Source organism: Helianthus annuus, chromosome 12 (genome assembly GCF_002127325.2).
Source record: "Helianthus annuus cultivar XRQ/B chromosome 12, HanXRQr2.0-SUNRISE, whole genome shotgun sequence".
In the NCBI taxonomy this organism is placed as follows: domain Eukaryota; kingdom Viridiplantae; phylum Streptophyta; class Magnoliopsida; order Asterales; family Asteraceae; genus Helianthus; species Helianthus annuus.
The window spans coordinates 100,914,848-100,932,361 of NC_035444.2; the positions used below are offsets into that span (position 1 = coordinate 100,914,848).

Below are 17,514 nucleotides of genomic sequence, written 5' to 3' on the forward strand. Positions count from 1 at the left end.
ACAAGTTCATGCTTCTCGTGTGGTGGAGTTTCACCTTTTAACCCTTGTACCAATAGAAACAAGCGTATGTCAAGATTTGTGATCTTAACAAAGTCGGGTTAAACGATGATAAGAGCCACCACAACATAGATCGGGCCTCAATAATCAACATATTCGAATACTACGACTTTTACACGCGTTATAAGCTTTTAACCAACAATATTCGAGTTTTAGTAGTCTTTAAAGATTCAAAACGCATGATTTCAACTTTTAACCGTTAAAAATCATATTAACCACTTTAGATACGATCAAGAGCGAGTTTTAAAGGTTATACCTCTAGCTCGGGGCTAGGGAAGAATCTAGTCGGAAATGGCGTGGATAAAAGCAAATGAACGAGGTCCTTCAACTTCCGCTTGCTTCAAGCTTCCTCGTACGTGACCCGAATGCCTTGTATGTGCTTGGAATGGCAAGACAAGAACCGAAAGATGGATGTGTGGGTGTGTGTAGTTACGGCCGAGAGGGAGAGAGCAAGAGGGAGAGAGTTGGGTGTTGGTGAAATTGTGGTGTGAAGTCTAATGGGTTAAGTGTGGGTTTTATAGACAAAATTTTGATTATCGTCCAACGGTTTACAAGTCCTCTAGATATCCACGAAATCTAATAAAATAATCAAAAACTTGTACCCTCTTGTCCCCTTGGTTGGCCGAAATCTTTAGGGGGGAAAGGACATCCGGTTGGATCTCGATTGTTCAGTTAGAGTTTAGTTATGTTAAGTTGGTTACTTTTAGAGATTAACCCCGTTAGTTGCGTGACGCGTTATAAAGCGGGTGTTAGGGTAATCAGGGACCCTAACTGGCTCAGAAAAAGGCTAATAATATTTCTGGCAATATTTTTATGTTCCGGGTATAGTCCGGTTGTTCGGTTGGATAGTAATCCGTTAAAGTGCTTAAGTAATCCTTTAAGCGTCGTAAATAATATTTTTAGCGGCACAATTTATTCTGCAAAGTGTCAGGAATATTTCCCCATGTTTTGGCACTTTATTAATTAGCTAGAAGCTAGTGTGTTGATAAAAGTGCTGTGTTTTGTGCTTAGAATATGTTTTAGGCACATCCAATCTCTGTATCTTATTCCTAGAGACGCAATTATACAACCCTTGTATCCCTACACACACTATGGGTGTAGTAGAATATTTCTGGCTCATTCAGGCCTTTAGAGGCAGTGTTTGCCTGATGCTGGCTATATCAGCATGTTCAATAGGTTATTCGTTCAAATGCTACTGTGCTTTTGTGCATCATGTTTGTCACTAGAGTTCAGTAAGTAAATAATGTAGTGACGGAAAAATCAAAGTATGATGCAGATATGTACAAGTATCAACAATCAAGTAGCAGTTTATCAGAAATCTCAGTTAAGCACAGTAATTAGGCAACAATTAATAGTTAATTAAGTCGTACGGATACCTGGTTTGGTGAGGGTTGTCACAGATCCAAAATTTGTTGTATTGGTTTTTAGTAGTATCTTGTTGAACGAATTGTAGAATTGTATCTAGTTTGTTTATGTTTAAAACAGGGGTATGCTCGTTTTATGGACGGGTCATGCCCGATTTTTGTTAAATTATAGTTTGATAATATCACATTTAGGAAGGTGAAATTTTGGGCGTAACAAGTTGGTATCAGAGCCTAGGTTTGAGGGATTCGAGCAAGAGTATCAGTGCTTGAACTCAAACCGATGGCTCGTGCAAAAGTGTGCTCGCACCGAGATCGCCAATGAGGTAAAATTTTAAATTTTTGATTAATATAAGTATGTATAGTGTGTTACGGTATAAGTTTTAAGGTTCAAGTAGGTTATGGGTGACAAGGCGTGTAAAATAAGAAGTCCCGGGACCCGTGTAGCTGAAAACGGACCCGGTAAATGGTCGGAACACTCAAAAGAAATTCAGCAGCGTTTCAGCAAACGGGAGGCCGTCGCCGACGGGCTCCTGGCCGTCGCCGACGCCCCCTTAGTCCCGACGCCCTAAGTGTCTGCCGACGGACAAAAGTGGCCGAAGGCACATTCCAGGACCCGTCGCCGACGGGTGTAAGGCCGTCGCCGACGGCTTGTGGTGTAACAATCTGCTAAAAATTTTATTTTAGTATTATTTTCGCGTTTCGAGTTACCGGGTTGTCCGAAGGCCCATTCGAATGTTTATGTAGGGTCCAAATAATGCCTAATAAGATGTATCTAACCACAATTAGTGGTTACGATGGAAAGAAACTTGTAAAGGCCTTGTTTTCGTACTTTGAGTTTCTAAATTGTCTAAAAGCTTAATGAATGTTCGTGTAAGATCTATATAAGGCCTAGTACGACATATGTGACCACGATTAGTGGATAAGATAGACGGAATATGCTAATCATTTATTTATATGCTATTTATAAGGCCAAGAGCACGCGGGTTACGTGAAGGGTAAGCGCAATTGTTCGGAAGGAATGATCCGTGAATGCGGTCTAGGACCGGCATCAAGGCAAGTAATAAGACGAATTGACCCCTGGTACGTATACTCAACGCGTTGATGCATGAAATAGTATAATTAGGCAAGTGAAAGAAAAATCTAAATGAATATAACAACGACATGGTAAAGGAGTTTTAAAAATGTAACACGTGCCGAAACTTAATTCTTCGGGCATAATGTGGCGATTACGCGAAGACACGAAACTAGTACGTGGATTGTGTACCTGGCCAGTACACAAGAAACGTATGACGTTCGTGAGACCGCGATAATTGTTACATGTATGTCCGTTAGAATTGGGTAGCAGGTGGGCGTACGGGTGAAGTGAGTAGCAAGACTCTCGGGAGATTGAGAGTACTACGTAAGAGTACAAAATGCAAGTGATAAGAATAAAATGTTGAATCCGTAAGAAGTACGGACCAACAATGTATGAATGCAATGCTTGAATCCGCGAGACGGATTCAAGGAATGAAAGATATGAATGCAATGCTTGAATCCGCGAGACGGATTCGAGGAATGAAAGATATGAATGCAATGCTTGAATCTGCGAGACGGATTCAAGGAATGAAAGATATGAATGCAATGCTTGAATCCGCGAGACGGATTCAAGGAATGAAAGATAAGAATGCAATGCTTGAATCCGCAAGACGGATTCAAGGAATGAAAGATACGAATGCAATGCTTGAATCCGCGAGACGGATTCAAGGAATGAAAGATACGAATGCAATGCTTGAATCCGCGAGACGGATTCAAAGAATGAAAGATATGGATGCAATGCTTGAATCCGCGAGACGGATTCAAGAAATGAAAGGCATGAATGCAATGTTCAAATCCGCGAAGCGGACTTAAGGTATAAAAAGGCGAAAACTAGTCTACATAAGAAGAGTCAATAGTTTGACCATGATTGCGTCAAACAAGTCATATAAGTAAATGTAAAGCAAATGAACAAAGGAATGACAAGAATGAAGATATTCGAATGTGAAGTAATTACGTACCAAACAAATAAATGTTCCATAAGTGATGTGATTCAGTTTATGCTTGAACTTCTATATATATATATATATATATATATATATATGAATATATTTATGCAAATGCGTTTTGTACAAGAATGGTCGAAAGGACAAATGGGTCATACGGGTCAGATGGCGATCGCCATTTGAACTCGGTAGCTAATGTTTTGGTTGTTAAGTTTTATATTCATAGGTAAACTTGATGAATAGACGTAGGTAAACTTGATGAATAGACGCGCAATGTCACTAACCGGAAAGGAATGATTACCGTAAAGTATGGATAATGAATCAATGGAATTTACTTCCGTCAGGTACGTATAAAAAGGGTTGTAACTTTAGTATGAGGTTATGACTCGACTAGAGAGGGATGCGTCAGAATAGAATATGTGTATACAAAACCGTAATGAAAAATGTGAAGTGAACTTCTAAATGTTCGTAATGATCATCGAGTGGTATTGAACCTGAATGCTCATAACTGTGGAAATTCTGATAGAATATAAGAGACGACAAGTATCGCTAAGAAATGCTAACTTTGATGCTCGGCTTGTTGGCCATGTTCATTTGAACAAGATATTGTAGGAAAGATACGCATGGCACGTATAACAATAGTAACCATGGAAATAATACTTGGTCTTCGAATTAAGTACGGATAAGTAAGTTGAAGAAGGGTGACTTTGATTTAAATAATAAGTCTTTGAATGATTATAGTATGCATATGATAATGTATTGACCCCCCCCCCCCTATGAGTTTAAAAGGTAAACAAAAGTAATGATAGAAATTGAATGTTTGGATGGCTCGTGGTGAACAACATGAAAGATAGCATAGGATGTATGAGCAGTATGAAATAAACCGATTTATTTTCATTAGTAAATATACGAATGTAATATGCTTAAATAGGATGTTAGAAACAAGCCATAGACTTAGTCTGTATGATTAATAACTGTATACACTTGGAATAAATTCGATGAATGAAGCGCTAGTGATGATATGTGCTAGGAGCTAGCATTATAAAGTCAAGACGACACTAACAAGAGCTCGGGATCAGATTCTGACCTTAATGCGAATATGAAAGTAACTTACTTGATTTAAGAACGGAGGGACAACGCGTGCAAAGACGTTTACGAATGAATGAAACTCTTGCCAAGATCTCGAATGCATCCCTGCGGTAGTAAGCATTGTGAATGAAAAGATAAAAGAGTGGGTGTACAATTGGTCCGGTTGGAATGAGAAAGGTTTCGGGGACGAAACTTTCTTTAAAGGGGGTAGACTTGTAACACCCCAAAAATATTTGCTAAAATGTTATGATAAAAAGGGTAGTAATTTAAGTTAATTAAGTGGTAAATATGGAGGGACTAAAGATGTAAATGCCCAAAAGTTTAGATAATAAAATGTTAAATGATTAAAACCCACACACAACTCGTGTGTGGGGTTCTGGACGATTGACAGAGAGGAGCAAGGAGGGGTGAAACCCCAACTTCACAAAATCCACAAGAATTACTAGAAATCTTAAGGAAATCGAAAGAATAATCATCAAATTCTAAGCTCCTACACCTGTTCTTTGAAGTGGTAAGTTCAATTCTGTGATTTTCTAAATTGTATGAAGTGGGTCTTAACCCAAGCATGAATGCATGGCATAGGAATCGTGAAATTTGGTTAGGATTAAGGATTAGGATAAGAATTATAGCAGAAATTATGTTTGAATTGGGATGGTTGTTGTGATTTTAGCAAAAACCCGCTTGTTAAGAAGCTAGTAATTGTAGGATGATGGAATGAGATCATATAACTAGAACTTTGATTATGAGCTTGATGTGATACATGAATGATGAATAAAATTTATGTAGGAAGGAGTATTATGTAAATCCGAATGAATATGAATGTTGTATGATGATAAACTAATAAGAATGTGCCTTATAGTCTTGTACCGAATACCATGATTATGATGCTTACAAGGTGTTTGATAAAATGCCTACAAAGTTTGTGTAAAATAGTAACTTTAACAGCCTTAGATAGTCATCTTGTAAAGGCCGTATCTCATTCGTTATTAGGAGTTAGACAACGAGCCTTATATCGTTGAAAAGGTTGTTTCGCATATTACATTTCATATTTGGTCATAAGAGGCTGGTTATGAGATTTAGTGGGTCAAAACAGCATGAAAAGTTAGTAAATTCGTTTTGACAGCAAGCTGTTTGGAAGCATTTCAGCTTCTGTGCTGATTTTGTAAAAATCATATAAAATCATAGGAATGTCCGATTGTTACGATCTTTATATGCTTAGAAAGATCTCTGAGTGTAGATCATTTCATATTTGAACATGAAGAACTGAATCAGAAGATAAATGGGTTAAAATGTGTCGTGAACAGCTGCTGCGCAGAAAGTTGCTGCACATTTTTAGTATAAATATTAAGTAAAAATAGTTGTATTGTTATGCACACTTGTATGAATCATGAACTACTGATTTTAATAAATTATTAGTAAGTTATTTGATTGTTTTAAGTGTCTAAAACACTTACCAACTAGTCTATGCATATGATTGCACCAACGGGTCGAAACGGGTTGTTGATAGAAAATAGTAGAATGGATGTGTAAAAACCAAGGTGTTAAGAAATGGTATGAAATGTTTAATGTATGAAACAAGTTGCCTAACTTAGAGAATGTTATCATTCTAAGTATGGAATTTTGAAAGAATAATGAACATGATGTAAATACATAATTATGCATGCTAGAAGCTCATGTATGACTTTTGTGATGATGGAATGATAAATTGTTAGATTGATTAGCATTGTAGTATTATGATACATGTTGAACTCGCTAAGCGATTGACACGTGAATAGAAGTGTGATTAGTGATGCGTATGATTACGTATACTAACTATTGAATGGATGTAATGGAATGAGATAACAGGAACGTGTCAAGGAGAGCTCAAGCATAGGAGGATAACGGGTCAAGATAAGGCAAGGTGACAAATACACTTATTGGAATACTCAAGGTAAGTGATTTCTATAATCACTTCTTTAGTTGTTTAAGTAATATAATGTTTTAATTATTAAGTTCATATGAAGTTGAGGTTAAATCAATGGATTATTTTGATAAATGCACGAATGGGTCGAATAATTCATAGATGAATAACAAGCCGAATACGTATAAGTTAAGAAATTCCTTAACTCGGATGTTGGACTTCAAGATCACGTGATAGAATATTAAATTACAATCATATAGGAAGAAACGTGACGCAAAACGGACGAAAAATGAGAGAGTTATGTCCGTTTCAGTAAGGATTAATGGCTAGGAAAAGTGCAGAGTTGACACGGCCGGGTGGTGAACTGACACGGCCGGGTGAAGGTTCTGTCAAAAATATTATTTATGTGATTTATGCGTCGTAGGCTTCGGTATATTATCCGTGAACTACGACGGGCCTCCCAAACATGATTTCGAGTGTTTCCTTGACGATTATAAGTTGTAAACCCAAGTCTAAGCCTCATGTAATTTATATAAGAGTGTGATAGATGTATGTAATGAAGTTGGACATGTATTACATGTAAATGTATACAAAAATACGTACGGAACACGTAGGTATGAATACATGATTGTAGGTATGATTAAATGTATATTAGGTATGTAGATGTGTATGATTGTAAGTTTGTATGTGTGCAAGTATGTGCGAATGCATGATTTGGATGCATTTGAGAATTAGCGTTACTAATAATGCCCTTGGGTTTGGAATATAAGTTGATTGGATGCATTTAAATGGTTAACGTCCTTTTTATGAAGATGTAGTAAATGAATATGTTGAGATTACGGGTTTGGCTAACCAAGTTATTATTGAGTATGTTTGAAAGTGCAGGTTATGAATGTCGGACTTTCGAAGTGTTGATATAATAATGAAACGGTTGAATGTTGAAAGGATAATCGGATTGAAGTAACTTATGCGGTTAGAATATGCTATGGACGTTTTAGTTTATACAATATTATATGTTTGGTCGTCACCATCTACTAACAGGTTAGTTGTATGAGAGTATATGTCATACCCATTTAATTGGGTAATCGAATGCGTAAGAGAAATGAAAGTACGCACACGAATGGAACTAAAATGACGGTTTTATAAGCAAACAAGTATAATGACTAACTTTTTAAAGCTTTGTTGTTGAATGTAGGTAAATCCTCAATTTTGGCGACTTGGAGAATCGGAGCGAGCGCGTGTTCGTGTTATGCGATACCAAACGCTTCCGCTAGCTTGTTCAAATGTTTTTGATCCAAAATTTGTTGTATTGGTTTTTAGTAGTATCTTGTTGAACGAATTGTAGAATTGTATCTAGTTTGTTTATGTTTAAAACAGGGGTATGCTCGTTTTATGGACGGGTCATGCCCGATTTTTGTTAAATTATAGTTTGATAATATCACATTTAGGAAGGTGAAATTTTGGGCGTAACACCGAAATCGATCAAGAATTGACATGTGCAAACGATACACATGTTTACACAAATCCCTAGTATGAAACCCAATATTTCGTTGATTTGGTTTTTGTTTGATGGTCGCAGAGGCACAGGTGTCATAGATGCCCTCAGTCGAAAAGATACTGCACCTAGGCGCGTACAAGCATTACAACTTACCATCCAGTCTAGTCTACCGGCACAAATACGAGATGCTCAGGTAGAAGCATTGAGACCAGAAAACGTTAGGGCTGAAGCCCTACGCGGCTCAAGGCAATGGTTAGAAAAAAGGGAAGACGGCGCCTACTATGTAACGGGACGCATTTGGGTCCCACATTATGGAAACTTACGCGAGCTGGTAATGGATGAAGTGCATAAGTCTCGCTACTCAGTACATCCTGGTTCAGATAAGATGTACCACGATCTCAGAACTATGTATTGGTGGCCTAGCATGAAGGCCCACATAGCAACTTACGTCGGCAAGTGTTTGACTTGTGCGAGAGTCAAGACGGAATATCAGAAACCATCAGGCCTACTTCAGCAACCAAGGATACCACAATGGAAATGGGAGGAAATTTCCATGGATTTCGTTACAGGCCTGCCTAGATCCCAGCGAGGAAACGATACTATTTTGGTGATTGTGGATCGACTCACAAAGTCTGCACACTTCTTGGCTATTAAGGAAACAGACAAGTTCTCTACCTTAGCAGACATCTACTTGAAAGAAGTAGTTTCGAGGCACGGGGTGCCAACCTCCATTATCTCGGATCGTGATGCACGATTTACTTTAGAACTGTGGCAAGCGATGCACAAATCCTTTGGCTCACGATTAGACATGAGCACAGCTTATCACCCTCAGACGGATGGGCAGTCTGAGCGCACTATTCAAACCCTAGAAGACATGCTTCGGGCATGTGTTATCGATTTCGGCAACAGCTGGGAAAAATATCTCCCTTTGGTGGAGTTTTCATATAACAACAGTTACCACACCAGCATTCAAGCTGCTCCATTTGAGGAATTGTACGGGCGTAAATGCCGATCACCTCTTTGTTGGGCAGAGGTGGGTGATAGTCAGATCACGGGTCCAGAAATGGTAGTAGACGCAACAGAAAGAATTGCTCAGATACGGCAACGCATGGCGGCAGCTCATGACCATCAGAAAAGCTACGCTGATAAGCGCAAGAAACCACTCGAGTTCCAGGTTGGGGATCAAGTGCTACTCAAAGTCTCACCTTGGAAAGGTGTAGTTCGTTTTGGCAAACGAGGCAAGCTCAATCCGCGGTATGTCGGACCATTCGAAATCATAGAAAGAATAGGCAAAGTGGCCTACAAACTGAACCTACCAGCAGAACTCGGTGGGGTTCACAACGTCTTTCACGTGTCAAATCTGAAGAAGTGACTATCAGATGAGACCCTCATAGTTCCTTTGAAGGAGCTCACTATCGACGATCAGCTGCGATTTGTCGAGGAACCTGTTGAAATCACGGACCGGGATGTTAAGGTCCTCAAGCAGACCAGAATACCTCTTGTTCGAGTTCGTTGGAACTCCCGTCGGGGCCCAGAGTTCACCTGGGAATGAGAAGAACAAATGAAACTCAAGTATCCCCAATTGTTCGCAAACAGTGCAACCACTGCTGAGGCTGAAGCTACTACGGAATTTCGGGACGAAATTCCAAATCAACGGGGGGATGATGTGACACCCCAGGAAAACCAGTAAACTGAACAACACAACTAGCTTCCTCAGTAACCGCATGCTAAATCTTGGGACGAAATTTCTTTCAAGTTGGGGATAATGTGACAACTCGTATTTCAAAACATGTCTTTATGTTTAATGTAACGTGTATGAACTCTATGTGACTAATCGATGTGTTGGTTTTGTGAATAAATGTTACATGCTATGTTGATATGTTATATGATTGCACGTATTGTGTGTGTATATGCTTTGTAGTCGCACAAGCCCATTCGGTTTGCACTTATTGTACTCGAACCCAAGGGCAGCCCATGTATGGGTTCGGCCCACTCCTTTTATGCGTGTACAATCACCTAGGATAGGATTGTGTTCCTCATTAGTTACAAAACTCAACACACACAAAACCCTACACTCTCTTTCCACTCTCTTGAAGCCGACGGAAATTCCCATAGCCGAAGCCACCTCGTGAAGCTTTCTTAACCGGATCACCCTTGTGTTAACTTCTAATTCAGTTAGTGTTTTATCATGTTTTGGATATTGTTCTATCATGTGATTTATTAGGGGCCATGCTAGTAATCATGATTTGAAACTATGCACTTGATTTCGGTTATATGTATATATGATGAATTAATTGGCTGTTATAAATTGTATTCGAATGATTAGATATGTTTCCATGTTAATGAGGATGTTAGTATTGGAAATCATCGATCTGTTAATGCGATTGAAAGTTGAGATAAGCTGTTATCCATGATCGATATGCTAAGTGTTATGATAATTGTTGATGTTAAGTTTTAGGGTTCATGAGAAATTGATATTAAAAACCCTGTTTGATCGATTACTACTTGGTTTGGAAGTTGTTAGTATTGATTGATAAATTGTAAATTTGGAAACTAATTGATTGGATGTAACTGATTGCATGAATTATGGGAATTAGTTAATCAATCGCACAAGCCTCTCGGTCGCACAAGATCAGGTCACACAAGACCAGACCTGATCGCACAAGACCAATCGCACAACACAATCGCATAAGCTAAGTACAACCGTCTAGGCTCAGGGTACTGTTTAGTTATGCATGATCGCACAAGACCATGTGGACCGCACAAGACAGTGCAGATCGCACAAGGCTTGGGCCACACACATACTGTTGGACTTTGTTATGTTGATTTGGGCCTTAAAGCCCAAAACCTAGTCGCACAAGATAAACCTCAAACGCACAAGGTTATCTGAATCGCACAAGCTCTAAAGAGCCGCACATGATCACTGTTTGTTTATTTAGGCCGTATGCATGTTGGACTACTTTGTTATATTGGGCCGGGCAGTGTTTGGGTTTCAACGATCCACTCGCACAAGATGTTAGTGGACTTACAATTCAGCCCAATACATTCTAATCACACAAGTTGGGCTTTACGTGTGTAACTGATGTACTTGACTGTTATGTGTTACCATGATCAATACGTGTGCATAACCTGATAATTCCGTGAAAACCTATGTGCATTACTTGAAACAAAAACCTGACTTGTATGGTAACCATGTTAGGACGTGGTTGACCACTTATAACATAACTCAAGTAACCTCCCTGTGTATCTGCCGAGCAAACCAAGGTGAGTTCACACTTCCAAGGCGTGGGATTCCCAGGGGTCGGGAATGGGATTGAATAACTACTCGAACTATCGTTACTATTAAACTACTTACTACTGTCCTCGGATTGAAGGGCACATACGTAAAACCTACATACACGACGATAAGACTATCAACTCTATCAATTGAAGTCCCTCAATTATCGACTTAATCGCCGAGGCCTATGGCGAGCGGGTCATTAGTTAATAGCGCTATTAGGTTTAACAAACTTCACACCTTGTCGTTCGAACGGGCGTGTACTAATGGACTATGGGCAAAGGGTCAATGCTGATTGACATTGACTTAGGGCACCTCTTACATTTTCATAGCAGTCGATACACGTGGTCTAGTAATACATGGGAAGCCCCCACTAATCTTCGCAACATGTCTTTGGGAGACCGCGATAATAATTAACATGATACATGGGTTACAAACGAACATACGATTTATGAAACGAATGCTATAACTAAAAAACCCACTGTGAACTCGCTCAACTTTGTTGTTGATTCGTTGCTACATGCCTTGCAGGCCGTTAGGTACTCATGGAGCTTACACAGGGAGGCACGGTCGTTGTGGGACATGGCAGTGTGTGCCATGCTAAGTACATTACTTTATTTCGTACTTAATACTTACATTGGGTTTTACAATTATGCTTCCGCTAAACACTTAACTACATTTTGCTTTTGAACACCTTTCATATTGTTTGGTTGAATTATATTTACTACTTACATTGTTCAATATGATTGGTGGCTTGACCTAGTCATGTCACGCCTCCAAGCGGTGATACTCCGCGTGTGGATTTTGGGGGTGTGACACAGGTAGTGGAACAGAACAGGCTGCCTAAACGTATCAGTGCTACTACTACCGCTGCCACTACTGCTACTCCCAGTGACAACAAGCGAAAATGGGATGGAACCTCCAGCAAGGGTTCAACTTTGGTTCAGTCCCAGGCTCAGCAGTGAAAGACAGATGACTACCAGAGCCCCAGTCAGCAGTCTTCTGTTAGTCACGGGCAGGGTGGATATCGAGGAAATCACCCAAGGTGCAACAGATGCAATAGGCACCACAGTGGTCAGTGCAACAAGGGTCATTGTCAGAGGTGTCTCGAGTTGGGTCATGAAGCTAAGGATTGCAGGAGCTCACAACCTGCAAATCAGAACCAGCAACAACAACCACCAGCTCCACAGAACCAGCAGCAGCAACAGCAGCGAGGCAACAGGGGATGCTTTCAGTGTGGTGCTGAAGGCCACTTCAAGCGGGACTGCCCCCAGTTAAACCAAAATTAGAACAACAACAATAATCAGGGCAATGGGAACAACAATGGTGGAAACAATAATGACAACGGTGCTAGGGGTCGTGCGTTCGTGCTGGGTCAGGGTGATGCAAGGAATGATCCTAACGTAGTGATGGGTAAGTTCCTTCTCGACGACTTTTATGTTACTGTATTATTTGATTCGGGTACGGATACCAGTTATGTGTCTTTAAAAGTTAGTCAAATGCTTAAACGTACATCAACTCCTTTAAACACCAAGCATGTCGTAGAGTTAGCTAATGGTAAGAGTTTAGAAGCCACGCACATAGTCAAGGGTTGTAACATCGTTTTAGGTGGTCAGAACTTCTCTACCGATCTCATTCCTATGGTTCTAGGTAGTTTCGACATTGTCATTGGGATGGATTGGTTATCCCAACAGCAAGCAGAGATCCTATGCAAAGAGAAGATTGTTCGTATTCCTCGTTCCGGTCAGGAACCCCTCGTGATTCAAGGCGACAAGAGTGGTGCTGTGGTGGGCATCATCTCTTTCCTAAAGGCCCAGAAATGTTTGCGGAAGGGCCACACTGCTATACTAGCCCTCGTTACTGACACATCAGCGAAAGAGAAGAAAATCGAGGATATTCCTGTAGTACGTGACTTTCCTCAAGTGTTCCCTGAGGAATTACCTGGGCCACCGCCTCATCGCCGGGTCGAATTCCAAATCGAGCTAGCTCCTGGAGCAGCACCCATAGCTCGAGCACCTTATCGTTTAGCTCCATCAGAACTGGAAGAACTGTTCAAGCAACTACAAGAACTCTTGGAAAAGAGTTTCATTCGTCCTAGCTCTTCGCCCTAGGGAGCTCCATTGTTATTTGTGAAAAAGAAAGACGGTACCTTCAGAATGTGCATTGACTATCGTGAACTCAACAAGGTAACCGTGAAGAATCGCTATCCTCTTCCGCGCATTGACGACTTGTTCGACCAATTGCAAGGGTCGAGCTACTATTCGAAGATTGACCTGAGGTCAGGTTACCATCAACTGAGAGTCCACGACGAGGACATCTCTAAGACAGCATTCAGGACTCACTATGGACATTACGAGTTCCTGGTTATGCCTTTCGGATTAACAAACGCACCTGCGGTCTTCATGGACCTTATGAACAGAGTGTGCAAGCCTTACTTAGATAAGTTCGTCATAGTATTCATCGACGACATCCTGATCTATTCTAAGAGTCAGGAGGAACACAGGTAGCATCTACGACTCATATTGGAACTCCTTCGAACAGAACAACTGTATGCCAAGTTCTCAAAATGCGACTTCTGGCTTCGTGAAGTCCATTTTCTAGGCCACGTGGTCAACAAGGATGGGATTCATGTTGATCCATCCAAGGTAGACTCGATTAAGAACTGGCCTGCACCTCGTACACCAACGGAAATCTGCTAATTCTTGGGTTTGGCAGGCTACTACAGAAGGTTCATCAAAGACTTCTCAAAGATTGCACAGTCGCTTACACTACTAACGCAGAAGGGTGTTACTTATCGTTGGGGTAATACACAGGAAGCAGCTTTTCAACACCTAAAGGATAGACTTTGTAGCGCACCTATCCTCTCATTGCCTGAAGGCACAGACGATTTTGTGGTTTATTGCGACGCATCCATTCAGGGTCTTGGGTGTGTGTTGATGCAACGTGACAAGGTCATAGCCTACACATCACGCCAACTTAAAGTTCATGAACGAAACTATACTACACACGATTTAGAGCTGGGAGCTGTGGTTTTCGCGCTTAAGATATGGAGACATTACCTGTACGGTACCAAGTGCACCATCTACACCCATCACATGAGTCTCGAGCATATCTTCAAGCAAAAGGAGTTGAACATGCGACAACGACGATGGGTCGAGCTGTTGAATGATTACGAATGCGCAATCAAGTACCATCCAGGCAAAGCCAATGTTGTGGCTGACGCCCTCAGTCGAAAGGATACTACACCTACGCGTGTACGAGCACTTCAACTTACCATCCAGTCTAGTCTTCCGGCACAGATTGGGATGCTCAGGTAGAAGCATTGAAACCAGAAAATGTCAGGACTGAAGCCCTATGCGGCTCAAGGCAACGGTTAGAACAAAAGGAAGACGGTGCATACTATGTAACAGGACGCATCTGGGTCCCACATTATGGCAACTTACGCGAGCTTGTAATGGATGAAGCCCATAAGTCTCGCTACTCGGTACATCCTGGTTCGGATAAGATGTACCACGATCTCAGAACTACGTATTGGTGGCCTAGCATGAAAGCCCACATAGCAACTTACGTTAGCAAATGTTTGACTTGCGCGAGAGTCAAGACGGAGTATCAGAAACCATCAGGCCTACTTCAGCAACCAAAGATACCACAATGGAAATGGGAAGAAATTTCCATGGATTTTGTTACTGGTCTGCCTAGATCTCAACGTGGGAATGATACTATTTTGGGGATCGTGGATCGACTCACAAAGTCTGCACACTTCTTGGCTATTAAGGAAACAGACAAGTTCTCTACCTTAGCAGACATTTACTTAAAGGAAGTGGTTTCGAGGCACGGGGTGCCAACCTCCATTATTTCTGATCGTGATGCACGATTTACTTCAGAACTATGGCAAGCGATGCACAAATCTTTTGGCTCACGATTGGACATGAGCACAGCTTATCACCCTCAGACGGATGGGCAGTCTGAGCGCACTATTCAAACTCTGGAAGACATGCTTCATGCATGTGTAATCGATTTTGGCAACAACTGGGAAAAACATCTCCTGTCACACCCCCAAAATCCACACGCGGAGTACCACCGCTTGGAGGCGTGACATGACCAGGATCAAGCCACCAATCATATCGAACATAGCATCTAATATTAAAAGTAGTTAATGTAATTCATCACGACATGATTGATGTTCAACAAAACGTAAATTAAGTAGCGGAAGCATAATATAAAAAACCCAAAGTAAAGTTATAAGTTCAATTGTTTATCATAACGTCTACGATCCGTATCCCACAACGACCTGCTCCTCCTTGTGCAAGCTCCATAAGTACCTAAGGTCCTGCAAGGCATGCAGCAGAGAGTCAACAACTAGTTGAGCGAGTTCACAGTTAATAGTTCAGTAATAGTATAGCATGAGTAGTAGTATGTTTGTTCGTTATGTCATGTATCGTATTAGTTTCCATCGCGGCCTCCCAGGCAGGTATGCAAAGATATTAGGGGATGTTTTTCCCAAGTATTCTAGACTAGGTTTATTTGTATCGTGGCCTCCCAGGCAGGTGTGCGAAGATTAGTACATTTAGTTCGCGGCCTTCCTATGGCAGGTGTGCGAGGTCATCATAATATCGCGGCCAACCCTTGGCAGGTGTGCGAAGATCAGTTCAATAAGTGTTACTAGTCTAGCCGTATCTTATCGTTAGGTTCTACCATCTAAGTATATACAATAAGTCATCCAATCCCATTCCCACCCGGGAACCCCATGCCTTGGCTGTGTGAACTCACCTTGGTTTGCTCGGCAGATACACGAAAGGTTTCTTGAACTAAGAGTGGTCAACCACGTCCTAGCAGGGTTACCATACAAGTCAGGTTTTTGGTTCAAGTAAAGCACGTATGGTTACACAGAGTTAATACGTTACAAACACGTATAGATCATGGCAACACTTAATAGTCAAGTAATACATCAAGAAGCCCAAAAGTAATCGGCCCAACATGTTGTGCGACCCACAACATGTTGTGCGATCCAACCAAACCCGGCCCACCATAATTAAGCCCAACACATGAGTAGATAGTCCATACATTTACGGCCCAACAGATAATTAAACCCAGCATAGAAGGAGTCCAAACATAAAGTACTCGGCCCAAATAATAACATGACAGTCCTAACATATTGGCCCAAACATGCAAATATACAGTCAACTTGTGCGATTGGCCTTTGGGCTCTGAGGCCCAATAGTTATCAAGAAACATCGCTTGTGAGATCCAATTAAATCATCCCATTATATAAACATACAGCCCAATTTAATAAACAGACAACAATCTTGTGCGACTCAAAGAGCCTTGTGCGACGGGGAACCGCTTGTGCGGTTGGCACTTGTGTGATCGGATCAGGTCTTGTACGACCTGATCTTGTGCGATAAGACTGCTTGTGCGAATGGACCTCTTGTGCGACAGGAGGTCTTGTGCGATCAGTTTAAATATCCGAACATTATGCATCTCAATTAAGGAAAGGTCAACCGTTACTGATCATACAATAACTCAGTCAAGGCAATCAATCACTTTCCTATTTTCATGGCTATCAATTAACATCTAACCGGTTTCATCTTAACCAGATATCGATCAAACATAGGTTTCATCTTTACATCCTTATGAACCCTAATCATGAACAAGCTTGAACAACAATTTAAAATATTCGAACTATCCGATTTATATGAACATTAACACCTTCACATATGAGCCGATTACATAACAATTATATCACCATTCATCCGATATCAAATCACAGCCGATTAGTTTGTTTTCGGGTAACAATCATAATTCAAACAACGCATAACCAACCGATTTCTTGCAAGACATACGATTTACATACATATAAAACATCACGACTTATCATATGAGCAACCCTAATCATGAAATCAAACATGTAATCATACATAACTTACAGACATAACATAAAGCACTAACCGATTGAGAGGAAGTGGACAAGAATTGATCCGAATGTGTAACCTTGGTGCCGTCGGTTTCGAGGGAGAGAAGAGAGAGCTAGGGTTTTGTGTGTGTAGGGTGTTTTGTAACAAATGAGAAGGTTACCAACACTCTAGGTGTTAATCATTCATGAAGGGTTGGGCCGAACCCATACTTGGGCTGCCCCATTGGTCCGAGTGAAAGTGTAAAGCCCTAATGGTTTGTGCGATCGAGTGTGTGTTGTGTGGTTCGGTTCAAGTAAACACATGCATATTCACATAACATATCATGCATTAATTCAATTAATACAATTCACGTAACATTCATACAATCATTCACTTGCATAAGATCACATATCGTGC

The 17,514-nt window shown here is 40.8% G+C and overlaps 1 long non-coding RNA gene across 4 annotated transcripts; it reads left to right on the forward strand.

Annotated features, from left to right (window-relative positions):
* The first annotated feature begins 2,083 nt into the window (after positions 1-2,083).
* On the forward strand, positions 2,084-7,850 carry LOC110895985. 4 transcript variants are annotated; one of them, XR_004873755.1, is made up of 4 exons: positions 2,084-2,501; positions 3,689-3,783; positions 6,374-6,458; positions 7,314-7,527. It is a non-coding gene; the product is annotated as an uncharacterized LOC110895985 (long non-coding RNA). The 4 variants fall into 4 exon arrangements; XR_004873754.1 differs by lacking the exons at positions 2,084-2,501; positions 3,689-3,783 and adding exons at positions 4,886-5,039; positions 7,624-7,850 and having other exon boundaries at positions 7,314-7,469; XR_004873756.1 differs by lacking the exon at positions 3,689-3,783.
* Positions 7,851-17,514: the final 9,664 nt, after the last annotated feature.